The sequence below is a fragment of the Martes martes genome (assembly GCF_963455335.1).
Source record: "Martes martes genome assembly, chromosome: 12".
In the NCBI taxonomy this organism is placed as follows: domain Eukaryota; kingdom Metazoa; phylum Chordata; class Mammalia; order Carnivora; family Mustelidae; genus Martes; species Martes martes.
In genome coordinates, this window is record NC_137900.1 from 6,815,143 (window position 1) to 6,831,802 (window position 16,660).

Consider the following 16,660-nt stretch of genomic DNA (forward strand, 5'->3'; position numbering starts at 1 on the left):
ATGGGGTGATTTAAGTGATTAAGTGATTTTGTTTTTACATCTCCCTTTTACAGTTAAGGGGATGTTATCCCTTTGAATATCTTGAGGTAAAACTAAATTTGTAGTTTTGTATGGACAAGAATTGGGTGAATGGAAGAGTGACGAATTTAAAACATTGAGTTTCTATTTAACCAGGGTCTTTAATTAACTGGAACTTCTCTCTCTCTCTCTCTTTTCTTTTTTTCTTTCTTTTTTTTTTTTCTTCTTTTTTTGAGAGGCCATAATACTTTAAGAACTCATATCAAGAATCTTAAAACAATTTCCAGGACATTTCTTGGGATTAATTGGCTTTTCAGGTCTCTAATTCTGTAGAAATAGAACTGATGGTCAAGACGATAACTCTAAGTAACTAGAATATCCCCAGTTACCAAAAGAATCAACAGTGGTCCTTCTACTACTGTACTGAATAAGCCACGAAAGATGAAAAAACCATTTACAAAAACTTTTCACTGAATGTTTACAAAATTTTAAATGCAAAATATTTTAGTCATTGTTTAATTAGTTACTCAGTTCCCTGGGGCACCCGCCTGGCTCAGTCGGTTGGGCATGCGAGTCTTGATCTCCGGGTCATGAGCTGGAGATCCACGTTGGGTGAACAGATGACTTACATAAATAAGTAAAATATCAGCAGTTTTTTAAAAAACTACACAATTTAGTTGATCTGAGCCACAGACTTGCTGGGTAATTGAGGACTTTATGAGAACTCATATATGAAGTTGTGTATACGCATGCCCTGTTTAAGAACTCTAGAAAAGTTTATTTGACTCAAGTCCTTCTCTTTAAAACTGTGGCATGTAACTGAGTTACTTTTTTCTGTTTTATTTTTTCCCTCTCGGTGAAAACACCTATTCAAAGAGAGTATTCTGTTTCAGTCTGGAAGCGTTATTTGGCCCTTGTTTTGTTTAAGAGGATCTCGCCCTGCATCCCTGAATGTGCCTCCATTTCGCTTCCACTGGCCAAAACCCGTGGATTACGGGGCCCCTCTGGGAGTTAGCGGGGCAAGTGTTGGGACATAGGAGACGCAATATCCGATTCCCACCACCAAGCCTCTCGTCCAGACTTTGTCTCCCCAGCTTTGTGATGAAGCAGGCTCCTTCTCCTTCTCTTACTCTTTGTCTAATTTGACAGAGTCCCACTGAACAGAGAATAGTGAACGCAGCACAAGCAGCAAATTTGGCAGAGCCCTTCAATTAGAAGGTAATGATTAAATTCGTTTGGTATTCTTTGTGCCATAGTGACATTATTTATAAGGAATTCTTTGGGTGGTAATGTGACTGCCTTTTACACTTCCAGCAACGTTTCTCAGCCATTATCACTAAACAATCTTGAGTTCTTGCAAATCCCTTAGCAAAGGCTTCTTATAAAAGACCTTAAAAAGGAATAAATCCTCTGAGATATTACAGGATTCTCGCTGAGTGCCTCCCACAGACTTGCCTGGGAATCGCTCGGCTTAAACCCCGTATATTGCTTTGAAGATCCAATCCATGTTCCTATAATTCAGGCATGAAAAGAAGAAGAAAAAGACGACGACGAAGAAGGCAGCCATAAATATTTGTAACAGAGCTAACGTCTGCATTGGTTTGTGATATTTTTGATAAAGTAAAGGAGGGGACAGTAAAAGTCTGATGTTTGTTTACAGCCCTTTTTCGGCAATAAGGGGAGATTTCAGTCTATCTCTTAGGCACAGGGAATTAGAACTCATTTTGGAGAACACAGATAGGGCAAAACTGGAGAGCCAGCGTGGGTGGCGAAGGAAGAAGGTGAGAAATCAAATAATTTTTTGACGCCCACCTTTTCTGATCAAGAAGCTCTCCTCTACCCAGAGTCTTTGCCCAGAGGAGCCTATATTTGCCCCCAAGGAGCCTCTGAGGCGTAGCCTTTTTCCCACCCTCAAAGGGCTGATAGGAACCTCTGCCTTCCACTGGTTTCTGGAACTTCCAGATATGGTAGCTTCCCAAGGTATGGCCTTGCTGCTGACAGATGAGTGGCTCTCACGATCGCAGAGCTCCTACTTATAATCAGACTTACAGGAAAGTGTGGGCATCTCTCTTGTAGTTATTTGGTTTTAACGCGTTTCCTGCACGAGCTACATTTTTCAGCCGAGACCATAAATCGTAGAAGACCTCATCTGCGTACTTCAGAAACTTCCTCTGCCGGAGGGCGGGCTCCCCTTTTTATCATCTGTAACACAGGCCTTGAATATTTAAGGTCTCAAATCTCTCACCATCATGTTCTACCTGTAGATTTTTTTTTTCTTTATTTCAGGAGTCACATAAATAGTCTAATAAGTGGAATTTTACTGAGTCTATGCTGAAGAGTATCAGAGAGCTTTCCACTCCCGCACTGTGTGGTCAGGAAAGAGCGAAGCCGCTTCTTCTTCCTTCCACCAGGCTGAGTAAATCCTCACAATACGAAGGTCCCAAATGAAGGGTCAAGGTCAAGCTTTTTAATTACTGTATTTTATCAAATCGACAAGGCTGCCAGGAGAGAAAAGAAACCTGCCAATTAACTCTGACACACCATGAATTGAATGACTGATTTCAGAGATGTTCAGTGTAACAAAAGCATGTATCTTCAAATTGATGAAAAATAGTCATAGTTCAAATTTTTATTTATTTTTTTTTTTTCCGAGCACGTTGTGTGCCAGCCTCTTTGGACGTTACTGCTGAAGTGCAGAATGGGCTCCGGTATCAGGGAACTCGTGGTTCCTTTGGGGGAGATAAGACCATCCCCTGTGGAACCAAGACAAGGAGTCATCTGGGCATAACGGACAGGGCTAACTGCCGTGAAGAGGTGACTAGGGAGAAAATCAGGAATGTGTTAGAAAAACAGCAAAAGCTGAGTCCTAAAGACTCTGGAAGAGGGGACCATTCTAGGGAAAGGCAAAGGTTTCCATATCTGCAGAGCTGAGAGGCAATGATGTAGGAGGTCCGGCTCTAGGAACCAAAGCGCCGGGATTCAGATCCCAGCCCAGTTGCTGGATGGCTTTGGGCAATTTATTTTAACCTCTTCCTGCTTCAGTTGAAGGGAATTAAATTGGTCACTGAGATTAGAACATGACTTAACACAAACACACTCTGTAGGAAAAAACTCAGAAAAACAAAACTGACGATGTGTAAAGGGTTGAGTTGGCTGGAACAAGAAGAGGGAGGTGAGGAGCCTGGAGAAGGGGGTGGCAGGGGTGAAGTCATACTCTTTACTGCTCCTGAAGCACAGCAACATAGCAAAGTACCAGGGCCTTTGCACGAGCTAGTTCCCTGGTCTGGAATACTCTTTCCCCAACTAACCATCTGCCTTGTTCCTTTATATTTCCTTTTGGCTTTTTCTAAACTATAATCTCATCAGAGAGCTCTTCTCTAACGACCCTACAAAAAATGATGCCACCAGCTCTGCCCTGTCACTTTCAGCTCCCTTACTTTACATTGTTTAAAAAGCTCTTTCTAATAAGTATTATTTTATACATGTATTTATTTGGTTAAGGGTGTGTGTGTGTGTGTGTGTGTTTGTGTGTGTGTTCTCTGGCAAATAGAATGAGAATTGTAAGGGAACGGGACTCAGACAGATAAAAATAATAGACTAGTAATAGAACAACAGTAGAACAAGTCTTCAAGGCTTAGAAGACTTGGAGACATCCGCATCGAAGCTGATTACAATACGCCGCCCCAAGATACACCACTTTTGCATAAGAATTATTTTGAGCTGGAGGCAATTAAGAAGCAAATGCAGGAGTGGGGTGCCTGGGTGGCTCAGTTGGTTGGGTGTCTGAACCTTTGATTTCAGATCAGGTCATGATCTCAGGGTTGTGGGATCAAGCCCTGCATCGGGCTCTGTGCTGGGTGTTGAGCCTGCTTGGGATTCTCTCTCTCCCTCTGTGCCCCGCCCACTCATGTATTCCCTCTCTCTTTCTCTCTCTGTCTAAAATAAATAAGTAAATAAAAGTAATAAAATGAAGCACATGCAAGAAGGGCTCTTTGCCCTCCTCCTATCTGTTGAACAGCTTTCCCTTGTGAAGGTCTCCCTTCTCCCCTCTCCCGTACCAGAAGAAAAACAATCCTATCAGTAGGGACAAACAAACTGCACAAACAAACCTTACTAAAGTAACCCTTATCTTCCATGAATTTTCACCATATATTTGCTTTCCTCAAATTTACCACCCATAGAAACCCAAATCCATTTTCCTTTCACTTGCCACTTATCTGAAATTTAGCACCCTTTGTTAAAATGGCATATAAGCTCCCAAAAAGGTAAATTCCTTTTTCGGGTTTTCAGTTCTTTTCTGTGAGGCTCTCCATGTGCATATGAAATGAACTTTTTCTGTTAGTCTTCTGTCAGTTTAATTTACACACCCCAGCAACAGACCTAAGAGGGTAGAGGAAAAGTTTTTCCTTCCCCTGTGACATAGGTAACATCCATGGATGCTACTGTCCAGGATATATAGTCTACATTTTAAAAACACAGCAGCAACAATAACAAACCTGTAGATCCCCCTTGAAGGCAGTCACTTTTCTGTAACTTACATAGCTGCTCGTATCTTGTTTTATGAGTGAAAGAAGAAGAAATATCTTACTGGATCGAGATGCCTCCCTGGGAGAACAATGCATTCTCCTGACCCATGAATTAAAACCAGTGACCTAGAGAGCTTGGGCTCACTCACTGTGGTAGGCTGAATAATGGTCCCACAAGATATCCAGGTCCAAATCTCTGGGACCTGTGAATGTTACCTCATATGGCAAAAGGGACTGTGCAGATGTGAGCGAATTAAGGATTTTTAAAATGAGATTATCCTGGGTTATCTCCAGTAGGCCCTAAATTTAATCACAGGTGTCCTTGTAAGAAGGAGGCAGAGGGAAATTTAACCACAAAAGGAGCTGCCGATATAATGATGGTAGTGAGATCCTGCTCTGCTGGCTTTGGAGATGGGGGAAGAGGCTGGGAGTTAAGAAAGTAAACCGTGCAGCTGTAGAGACAGGAACAAAGGGAAAGAAATGGATTCGCCCCTAGAGCCTCAGGAGAGTGGCCCTTGACTTCAGCCCAGTGAAACGGATTTCAGACTTCTGATGTCCAGAATCGTAGAGAAGAACTGTGTGTTGCTTTGAGCTCCCAGATTGGGAGAAATTTGTTACAGCAGCCATAAGATACTGATACACATATCCTGGTGTCTTTGTGATGCTTTGTGAACATTGTACTTGCCATGCAGATGGCTCAGGGCAGTTGCTGTTCAGCACAACAATTCGAGCAGAATCTCGGAAGGTTTCTGATTTTGTTTCAGCTCAGGATGGAACTTCTTTTACACTTCACTCACCAAAATGTGAAGTCACTGTTAATCACTGTTTCTCATTAATCATGGTTCTCATTGTCTCCAACCTGTCCTTGTTGCATAGAACAAAAGGCAGTGTGGAAATCAAGGAGAATTCTCCGAGACCCTACTGTGTGCCTGTATTTGAGGCATAAAGGAGCTTCTGACCATTTGGTCTAACTTTTTTCATACTGGCAGGGGAATTGGGATATGGAAGAACTCGTGAAAAATATATGAAGAAAACCTTGAAAATCAAATAACCTACATATAAAAAGTATTTTTATTGCCTAACACTATGTTGGGCCTATGTACAGTTTCAATAAATATGGTACTTAAATGACATAGTCCTTGTTTTTAAAGAGTTTACAACCCAAGGGAAAATATTTAGACAGGAAAGACAAATAGATTTTCTAGATAATAAAATGTATTATAAAACTCCATTTAAAAAATGTGATCCAGTGTAGGAATAGAGAGAAATCTAGAATGTCATAAAACTCTAAGAATAGAATAAAAATTTACTTTATAGGGGCACCTGGGTGGCTCAGTTGGTTGCGCATCTGACTCTTGATTTCAGCTCAGGTCACGATCTCAGAATCCTGGGATTGAGCCCAGTGTGGACTCTGTGCTTGAGATTCTCCTCCCCCACTCACTCTTTCTCAAATAAATAAATAAATCTTTAAAAAAAGAATTTACTTTATGATATAGGGGGCCTTTCAAATATATTTGTGGAGAAGGAATAGATTAATAAATAAATAGTGATAAAACCAGCTAACATTTTGCAGGGGAAGGACTTGATTCCCTGTTGCACATCTTCTACCAAAAGAAAGCTGGGTTATAAATGGAAAAACACATGATATAATAAATTAAGGGGAAAAAGTATGCATTGATATTAACTTAATTTTCCTGTGCAAAGACATTTTTAAAAACATTGTACAACGAGAAGTGGAACAAACTTAAAACTTTTAATTTGATTAAGAAAAAACTTTAGATTTGTATTCCAAAAATACAAAAATTCCAAAGATAAAGAATCTGAGAAATAATTAGGGAGTATGAAAATATTTAACTTGAAGAGGTTCATCACAATGTATGCTCTGTGTGTGTGTGTGTGTGTGTGTGTGTGTGTGTATGTGTGTGTGTGTGTTTGAGTAAAAGTCTGGGGGAAAAAGCCACTAATATGTTAACAGTAGTTATATATTGTTATTAAGATTTCAGTAGAGTCGGTACATCTACCTAATCTCTCTATTGTGATAGATGATAGATAGATAACTTGCTTATTTATTTGGTAATTTTATTCCCAATACCACTCTGCTCTCTCATTCAATTTTCAGAGTAACAAACACATCTATTAACACGGATCAAGGTTACAAGGTTTAGTATCAAAATAGAGTAGAACGAACTCGGAAAGAAAGGGGAATACTTAGGAATTCCCTACCCATTCCCCCGTTTCTTGTTAGGGATTTCATCATTATTTTACAGGCAGAATACTTTGAATGACTTACAACCACAGAGAGATCATCCTTTGCTTCCTTCCTGTGGTCTACAAAATGAACCTCAAACTTCAGTGTGTTCGATGTAAGGAAACTCTGCTTGGAGTGACTAAGGATTTTGAATGCTGACTTTAGGAATGAGTCCTGTTTACATGCAGTTCCACCGTGTGGGTGAGGTTTATATTTTTATTTAACCAATTTCAATATTGAAATAAGCTTTCATTGCTTTTCTTTTTCTCTTGTTTACAACGTTAGGAGACCCTAACCCATTTTAAGTTCTAGGAGGGGATGGCACTCCTTGTAAATAGGCCTAGAGATATTCCTCCGAGGGGCATAAAGATGAGGAGGGCAGAGGAGACACAGCTTCCCTTTTGCTCATAATTCCCATTGAAGATGTCACGATGGTACAATAATCTGTTTCTCTGCTCTGAATGGGAGGTGAGAATTGGGACATGGGGCGTTGGGGCCAGAAGGAGCAAGCAGGAGAGTCACCGGACAGAGTCCCATAATTCCAGGAGCTGATGGTGGGAAGGTAACCAAAAAAATATGAACAAATAAAAAGATAGGAAGTTGGCCAACTTGGAGAAGGGCCACGTGGAGGGACAATGCTCAAAAGCTGAGGAGAGCCTCGTGGTCACTTGCCAACTGTGCAGACCCAAAGAGCAAGAATCCTCAACTGCCAGAAGAGGGGCCCGTGGCAGTAAGTTCCCCAGTGGGTGCAGGTGGGAAACTGGTCCCCACTGGGCTCACCAGGTGCCTGAGCATCAGGGCTTGTGCCCGTCTGTGTCCCTGAGCCTAGGCTTGGTCCTCGTCACACTGCTCGGTGTGGATATCCACTCCTTATGGTGTCACAAGAAATTGTGTCTGGGGATAGGAGGTGAGACTGAATCGGATCCCCACATTGAGGGTGATGAAGGCATCAAACTGAATAGTTGGAAATGCCTGGGCTGAGACATGATTAACAACTCCCCTGACATAAGCATTTTCCAACTTGCCTAAAAATTAAGTACAAAAAGCCTGAAGCAAAGGCATAAAATCACAGAGCAAAATATCTATAGATTTCATTACATAGACCTAAAACAACACCACCAAAACAAGTTATGCTTCCCAAAACAGTGTAAGCCAGATGAAAAAGCAAGCAGTATAAGGAGGGGAATATTTGCACAACTGTAAGTCCCTTCCCCCCAAATGGCAGCAGTTTCTGCTGCGATCCAAACCGACCCCACAATGTGGGTGGGGATCATTTTGTTTAGGTTAATTGCTAGAGTGGTTGAGGATTAACCTGCATTTAAAAAAAAATTATTTAAATTCAATTTAAGTAAATTATATTATTAGTTTCAGGGGCGGAGTTCAACGATTCATCGGTTACATAATAACACCCAGGGCTCATACATCATGTGCCCTCCTTACTGCCCACCCCCAGTTACCCCTTCTCCCCACTGCCTTCCGGTCCAGCCACCCTCAGTTTGTTTCCTAGAGTTAAGAGTCTCTTACGGTTTGCCTCCATCTCTGTTTTTATCTTATTTTATTTTTCCTTTCCTATGTTCATTTATTTTCTTAAATTCCACATGAGTGCAATCATATGGTACTTGTCTTTCTCTGACTAATTTCGCTTAGTGTAAGTAATACCCTTTAGTTCCATCCATGTCATTGCAAATGGCAAGATTTCATTCTTTTTGCTGGCTGAGTAATATTTGTGTGTGTGTGTGTGTGTGTGTGTGTGTGTGTACCACATCTTCTTTATCCATTCATCTGTCGATGGATATCTGGGCTCTTTCCACAGATAGATCTTCTTCTATTTTAAACTTTCTGAGGAACTCCCCTACTGTTTTCCAGAATGGCTGCACCAGCTTGCGTTCCCACCAACAGCGCAGGAGGGCTCCCCTTTCTCCGCATCCTCGCCAGCACCTGTTGTTTCCTGACTTGTTCATGTTAGCCATTCTGACTGGTATGCGGGGGTGTCTTACTGATAATCTGTACTTTATGAACACATGAATCCAGGGGGTTGACAACTGGGAGCTGCTGGCAGAGTTTAGCCCATTCCAGTGGGAGATAGATCGGGATAGAGTCCGGTGGAGCTCCGATCGTACTGGCCCCCAAATGAGAACTCACTGGCTGACGCAGAGCAGAATGAGAGCTTAAGGAGTGGGACTGTGGGAGTCTGACTGACATGTTATCAATGTAAACTAGACTGGAGGCTTCTGAAACTCTCTGTGAAGTTTATGATGGGATGAGTTAATGTATTCACATTTGGGACTCTTCAGTTTTTATTTAGGCATATTTTGAAACTTCTGGTGAGGTACCAACAAAGTAGATGAATGTGACTTGAAATATGAAAGAATAAATACTGTGGAGGAGAAGTATATCACAGTATTAGGTGTTTATCTAGGTAGTAGGGTAATAAGTGATTTTTAAAAATTCTCATATGTGCTTTTTTCTTTTTCTATATTTTTCTAATTCCTCAAGGTGCACACATTTTTTATAATACAAACAATTCAAAAAAACATTTTTAAATACAACTAACCCACAGTGCTAACATGCATCTCTATTCTTCCCATAATAATACCTGTCATCATTTAAAGACTGTTACACCATTCTGTCTAAACTGTGCTTATTTGTCCAACGAGGGATATCTTTATTGGAAAATCATTGTATCTGTTCTGTGGTACAATCTGAAAATCATAAGCCTCATACACTCCCACTCTTACACATTCTCTCTCATCACATTCCTTCTAAGTAGTAATGACCTTGTCTTGGTGCTCATTCTTTGATATGGCCATGCCTTGCTGAATTTACCCAAGACAGGAGAACAAAATGAGTAAAGAGGAAATGAAGAAAAAGTGAAGCAATTAAAAAAATCTTCTTAAAAACTCACAAGCCAATCTTGATCTCCTTGGGTTGGGTGGGGCAGGCAGGGGGGTGCTAGGAATCAATGTTATTATGTCCCTTTTACTAGAATAAATGGAAAAAGAAAGTTCCGCTCCTCGGCCACCTGAAGGACCAGGGACTGTGCCTGTCCCGAAGTTGTGACTATGGGAGCTTGATTTCTTTGCTTCCAGGAAGTACATTTCTACCAGAAAACTCTGGCATAACAAAGGTTACCCTAAAAGCTGGTCAATAATTTATATGAAAGAATTTGTGGAATTTTGTTGTTCCTTGATTCTCCTGTTGAAAGGGAGGACAAGACAAGCAAAAGCCCTAAAAACATTTTGAAATGAAAGTTACAGCAGGTTTCAACTTTCAAAACAACCACCACCATAATCGTGGGCATTACAGGGCGATGTGTCGTGTGGTTTGGTCTGTGGCAGGGTTGCCAGAAGTCACCAGCCTGTGGCTTCATTGTTCTCTGCTAAAGAGGAACAGGAAGAATGAAATGAGCTTTGTCTTATTTTGTGTGTGTGTGTTTATTTTCTTGCTTGTTTTCACAGTTGATTTCCAGTCAGTGTGTTCATCCAACTTGGCCACAACCCACCCTTGTTTCTAGAAATGGGATTAGCCCTCTCAAAGGCTTGCCATAAAATATAATGCAGCACATCTTTGGTGAGAAAAGCCAAAGAATGTCTGGGATCAGGTGCAGAGTCAGACCCACAAATGCAGAGAACAGAGGGATGGTGGCCACAGTGGAGCGATGGGGGGGTGGGCAAAATGGGGGCCAGGGAGTGGGAGATACAGGCACCCAGTTATGGAATGAGTAAGTCACAGGGATAAAAGGCACAGCACAAGGAATATAGTTGGTGATCCTATAATAATGGCATTGTATGGTGACACGTGGCAACTACGTTGTGGTGAGCACAGGGTAACCCACAAACTTGTCAAAGCACTATGTTATACACCTGAAACTAACGTAACATCCTGTGTCAACTATGCGCAATTTATCTCCTTTCTTTGCTTTTTTAAAAATTATTTAAGATTATTTATTTATTTATTTATTTATTTTTCAGCTTGAAAGAGAGAGAGCGTCCAAACAGGGGAACGGCAGGCAGAGGGGGGAGCCTGAAGCAGGACTCGATCCCAAGACCCTGGGATCATGACCTAAGCTGAGGGCAGACAATTAACTGACTGAGCCTCCCAGGCGGCCCTGACTGTACTCAAATTTAAACAGGGGCACACAGAGGCCACCCAGGGTTGAGTGAAACCTCTGGGATCAGCTGGGACGGGATTGGGCACCGGCTTGCCCTGTGGGGTCCTTCACTTCCGGGGGCTGCTGTTCTCCTTAGCGGACCCGGTCTTCCATGGGGCTCAGCCAGGTTTTCAGCAGACCTCACCTCTCTCTTCTTAGGACATTGTAACTCTTTGGAGATTATCTAGAGAATGAAGAGAAGCCCTGAGGCCCTTTTTATTTATTTTTATTTCTTTATTTTTTTAATATTTTATTTATTTACTTGAGAGAGAAAGAGAGAGAGCATGAGAGGGGAGAGGATCAGAGGGAGAAGCAGACTCCCCACTGAGCAGGGAGCCCCACGTGGGACTCGATCCTGGGACTCTAAGATCATGACCTGAGCTGAAGGCAGTCGCTTAACCAACCGAGCCACCTAGGTGCCCTGGAGGCCTTTTTTTGAAACAGGTATCTGATACCTTTCAAGCTGAAGGAAAAGAGCGTATTACTCACTTGGAAAGGAGCAAAGACCTTTTGCCCCGAGATTTTGTAGATTACACCCACCATAAGGAAGGGGGTCGGGGGTCTGATCTCTGACCATTGTGATGTACAGGCGCACAACATAGTGATTCCACGTTTATATACATCAGGAATTGGTCCCCGTACAAAGTGGCTACAATTATTAACAACATCCCTTATGCTGTACATTGTATCCCCATTAAATGAGCTCATACTTAATACTTGTAAGATACTTAGAATGGATAGTCTGACCGTTTTTAATTCAATGGATAGTCTGACCGTTTTTAATTCCATCAATATTATTATTGAAAGTATATATGGCTAAAACTGCTAAAAATAGATTCCATTCATAAAGAAATCTACGTAACTCTTAGAGGATTATGATGGCCTTACGCTTTCCTGAGTGTTTGAAAAATACAAACTAAGACATATGAGGGGTGCTCCGATGGTGTGGTCAGTAAAGCGACTCTTGGTTCAGCTCAGGCCATGATCTCAGGGTTGTGAGATCAAGGCCCGCATTGAGCTCCCCACTTAGCAGGGAGTCAGCTGGAGATTCTCTCTCTCTCTCAAAAAAAAAAAAAAGAAAGAAAGAAAGAAAAGAAATCTCTCAGTTCTTTCTTGGTTATTGAATATTATTCAGATAGATGAAAGTGTGCCTACAGATTGGATATACCAATTAAAACTTCGGTACTGGGAATTTGGGGCATGTGGCTAGATTGTCAGATATCATAATGGCATTATTTTTGTCTATAAAATGCAATAAAATTACACTGAGAAGAACTTAAATGCTTTCCCTTATGATCTGTTATTTAATATTAAAGTAATTTGTGAAGCTATTACCTGACTTTGATCATCAGTGTCTCTCACAAAGGCCCTTTTTCCACAAAGAAACGAAGTTTTAATAGCCACTTTATCCAAATAACTGTGTGAAATAAAACTCCAAATTACTACATGTTAGAACTCCGGGCTACCTTGCAAATGTATCAGCAAGTCTCTTCACTAATGTCCCCAACTCACGAATACTCTTCGGTTCATCTGAGAGCTCTGTGGGCGCCCAAGGCTCACGGGGCTGGGGCTACACAACTCTCTATGAGGTCTATGTCTGTCTTTCCCCAGTGGAGTGTTTTTGCTGAGTTTGTGTATTTCCAAAATTGTTTGCAGCATTTGTACCTTTACTATAGTTGTGCCGCTTAATTAGATGTTTTGTAAACATGAAATATGATTTGTTGTTTTTTAAAGTACACACTGGAGCTTTTAGAAGGATTTAATAAAACCAAGTGGTTTTTGTTTTTGTTTTTAAAGAGAAAGAGAGAGAGAGTGGGACACCTGGGTGGCTCACTTGGTTGAGCGTCTGCCTTTGGCTCAGGTCATGGTCTCAAGGTCCTGGGACTGAGCCCCGCATTGGGCTCCCTGCTCAGCAGGGAGCCTGCTTCTCCCTCTCCTGCTCTCCCTCCTCTCTCTCTCTCTCTCTTTCTCTATCCCTGATAAATAAGTAAATAAAATCTTTTGAAAAATAGAGAGAGAGAGAGAGAGAGAGACATGGTTTCTCCCTTCACTTTAAAGGGAAGGTGGGTACGCAGATCAGCAAAACACCAAACTCACATGGTTGGGGCTGTTGTGGCTGGTACACACAGAGGAGGAAACTCTTCGTTAGACTTGCCAGTGGCAGGTGGGAGCAAAGCAGCCTTCTTATGGGTAGGAGCAATAGAGATGGGCTTCACAGCTTGAATAGGAGTTTGGCAACTAGAAATAGGGGAGAAAGGACATTCCAAATAGAGAGGAAAGCCTGAGGAGGAGAAGACAGAAGTGTGAGAGTCAAGAAGCTATTTGAAGGTCTGATGTTGGTGGAAGATACCTCAAATATTTTTGAAGACAATTAAAAAGTGGCGGAAAATCCGATCAAGGCTGGATCGTAAAGGGCTTTTCGGTAATGCTCAAAAGTTTAGAATTTATCTTCAGCTGTTAGGGAGTCCCCCTGGGTTTTAATCAGAGGAGTGACTTTTATGATCGAGTCACTGATAGGCTGTGACATAGGGATCAGCTGGGAAGGGGAAGAGAAAGAATTAGGTCCACAAGGATATTGGAGCCTTACCAGAGGATGGGGACCAAGTGCCCCTCGTCTGTGCGAGCCCCGGGTCAGATGAAGCTCTTCTGCTGTGGTCTAAGGCCCCAGCAGCAGCTCTGATTTTTCGCCCTCCCTTCTTCAAATCCCCAAGAACGGCGTTTTCTGTCTTCCCCAGCTACACCGCTACGGGGAAAAGGAAAAGGAAAGAAAAGAGATGATGGATGGCACGAACGACAAGCTGCCCATTCACGATGGGCAGGTCATTTAGATCAGATGAGAAGTTGCAGAAGAATTAAATGGACAGAAGGGGATGGCTGGGAAATCTGGTCAGATTTGACAGTTGACGTGATATGTGGGGAATGGTGAGGGAGGAGGAGGAGGAGGAGGAGGCAGTGGGGACGATTGGGAAGGTGGGGGCCTGAACATTTGGGAGGACGGTGATGTCATTTACGGAGATAAGAAACACAGGAGGAGGAACAGGTTTGGGGCCAGATGAGTTTCGTTGGGGACCTGCGGAGCTCGCTGTCCCGGCAGGCTCTCTCTGAGGAAAGGTTGACCAGGCAGATGGGAGAGCAGGTCTGTAGGAGGCACGATACCCTGCACACAGCTTCCCCATCAATGTTTATTAAATACGAAATAAACAAAGCTGAAACCAGTTTCCATGTTAGCATTCCCACAGTGCTGTTTACTGGTTGGGCCCTTGCCGAAGTGAGGCTTGAATATATCCAACTTAAAAATAATTGCTTACCACTTCCGTGCCCTCCCATATGTTGCTCCTTCCAGTTACTAGTACAATTAATAATAATTAAGATTTGGGGGGTGCGGGGAAAGCACCATTCAAACACACTGACATCCTTGCCTAATATTATTAATTCCTGGAGAGATAACAGTTTGTAAAAAGCATTTTCAACGGTGGGCAGTAACACACAGATGGGCAAGGATCCTGAACTTGGCCTTGGGGTGAAGGCTTTGTTTCTACCTCATTGTGCTATGGCTACTCTACTCTCTAACCCTGGGTCTTTTACTCTCTTGGTTTAGGCTGCTTAAAAGAAAAAAGTACTCTAGACCTCGTGGCCTATAAACAACAGAAATTTCCTTCTCCAAGTTCCAGTTCTGGATGCCAGCATGGGGGGGTCTGGGGAGGACACTTTCCAGAGTTGCAGACTTCCTGGACCCTCACATGGCAGGAAGAGAGCCAGCTCTCCGGCCTCTTCTCCTAAGCACGCTTTGTCCCATTCCTGAGGGCTCCACCCTCGTGACCTATTTACCTCCCCCAAGGCCCCACCTCCAAATACCATCACATGAGGATTAGGGTTTCCACATACCAGTTTGGGGGGGGGGGGTGGGACATAAGTATTCAGTCCATGACACATACCTCAAAGATGTTGTCTTGTCAGAATGTATGAGATCATAGTTTCCCATCTTGCTTTCCACAAATATGGCTAATGTAAGTGGGGCTGTCCAAGTATGAGAAGGTAGCCTGAATTCCTTTCTCTTGCCCTCAGTTCCCATTCCCAGGCTGGGGTCTAAAAGCATATCCAGCCAGTGGGAGGTACAGGCTTCTGGTTCAGGGATGAGTAAGTCATAGCACGAAAGGCGCAGCGTAGGGAATACAGTCAATGGTATTATAATCGGGTTGTACAGTGACATGGCGTAAGCATCGCACGACATAAGACCCGTCCAGTCACCGTGTGGTACCCCTGAAACTAATGTAACATTCTATCTCAACTGTACTTCAATTAAAAGAGAACAAGCATCTCCAGTGAAAAACTCTCTCACTTCAAGTTGGAGGTAGTACAGGCTGGCGAATTCCATTCGCAGACTGTGTTCCACAAATTCATGCCCTCGTGCCCCCCTCGCTCCCACCATCATATTATCATCATGTTTATCCCATCCACTGAGGTATCAACGCCTCAGAAGCCGGCTGAGCTGTGCTCATCTGGGCCTTCCTCACCCCAGTTCGTTTGCCCGTAATAATTTCTCAAACAAAGCACATGTGGAATATTCTGGTTAAAGGCAGGTGTTTATCCAGTCACGTCTTCGGTGAAATCGCCACACTGAAGGCTTATCTTGCTTCTGTTTGTCTCATGTAGTGGGGCAGTGGCTTGGCCCAACACAATCAGAAGCTGAGGTGATTTCCAGGCCAGGGGAAAACAATGTCCTCCATTTTTCCAGAGTCCTAGAACCAAAGTCTGGCTACAATTTGCTTTTACTCAACTGAACTCTGTATGAAAGATTCTCTGGTGGCATCTCTTCTCAAGTCTGTGAAGAACGAGTTTCTCTTTCACCCCTAACCCTACTCATCCCAGCCAGGTGCCCAGAACACCACAACAGGGGAATCTCTGAGTCACCCTCGCAAAAGTGAAGACGTTCTTCTCTGACTAATTTCTTCTTCTCAACACATGTTGACTCATTAGAAATTGGGAGAAGAAGTTTAGCAAAAGTCACTGGATTTTATAGCTTCCTTTGCAAAAAAAAAAAAAGAAAAATTTTTTCTTTATGACCAATTAATTGCATACTCAGTACCATTTAATTCCACACCCGTTTCAAGAGCACCTACTGCGAAAAAGTCACTGGAAAGTGCTTCCTTTGGAAGTCATAAAAATTAAGAAACTAGGAGGAAAAAATCTTGGCATGTTTTTACGGCTGCGAATAAAGTCACTTGGTAAGGTTGAGGGGCAATCTTTGGAGAGAAAGAGAGGCTGGATCTCAACACAGGGGAAGGCTCGAAAATGAACGTGGAGCCTGGAGTGCCGTGTGGCAGAAGTGTCTCTCGACACGTGTGTGCGATAAGGTCTTTACCCCTCGATGGTCTTGTTCTGATTGCTGCACAAGGGAGGTCTTCTTCATCTCAAAGGCAAAAACTCTGGTCTTTCGAGCCTTTTTCTTGTATTGCTGACTTGTCATTTTGTTGTGTTTTGATATCAAGATAGAACCGGTGCTCTCGGGGTCAAGGTAGAAAACGTTTTCCCCGAGGGTCCACTCATCCCTGCAGGGTTCAACTCAAATTCTACATCTGTGAATCCTGCTCAAAGTCTTCCCCCGCCACCCCCGTCGTCTCTTCCTTCTCTTCAGGTTGTTCTGTGGTGTTTCCGCCCGGGATGTCTATTTCCATGTAATAGACCACCCGCAGGATGGTGGTTTAAAGCCAGAACTTT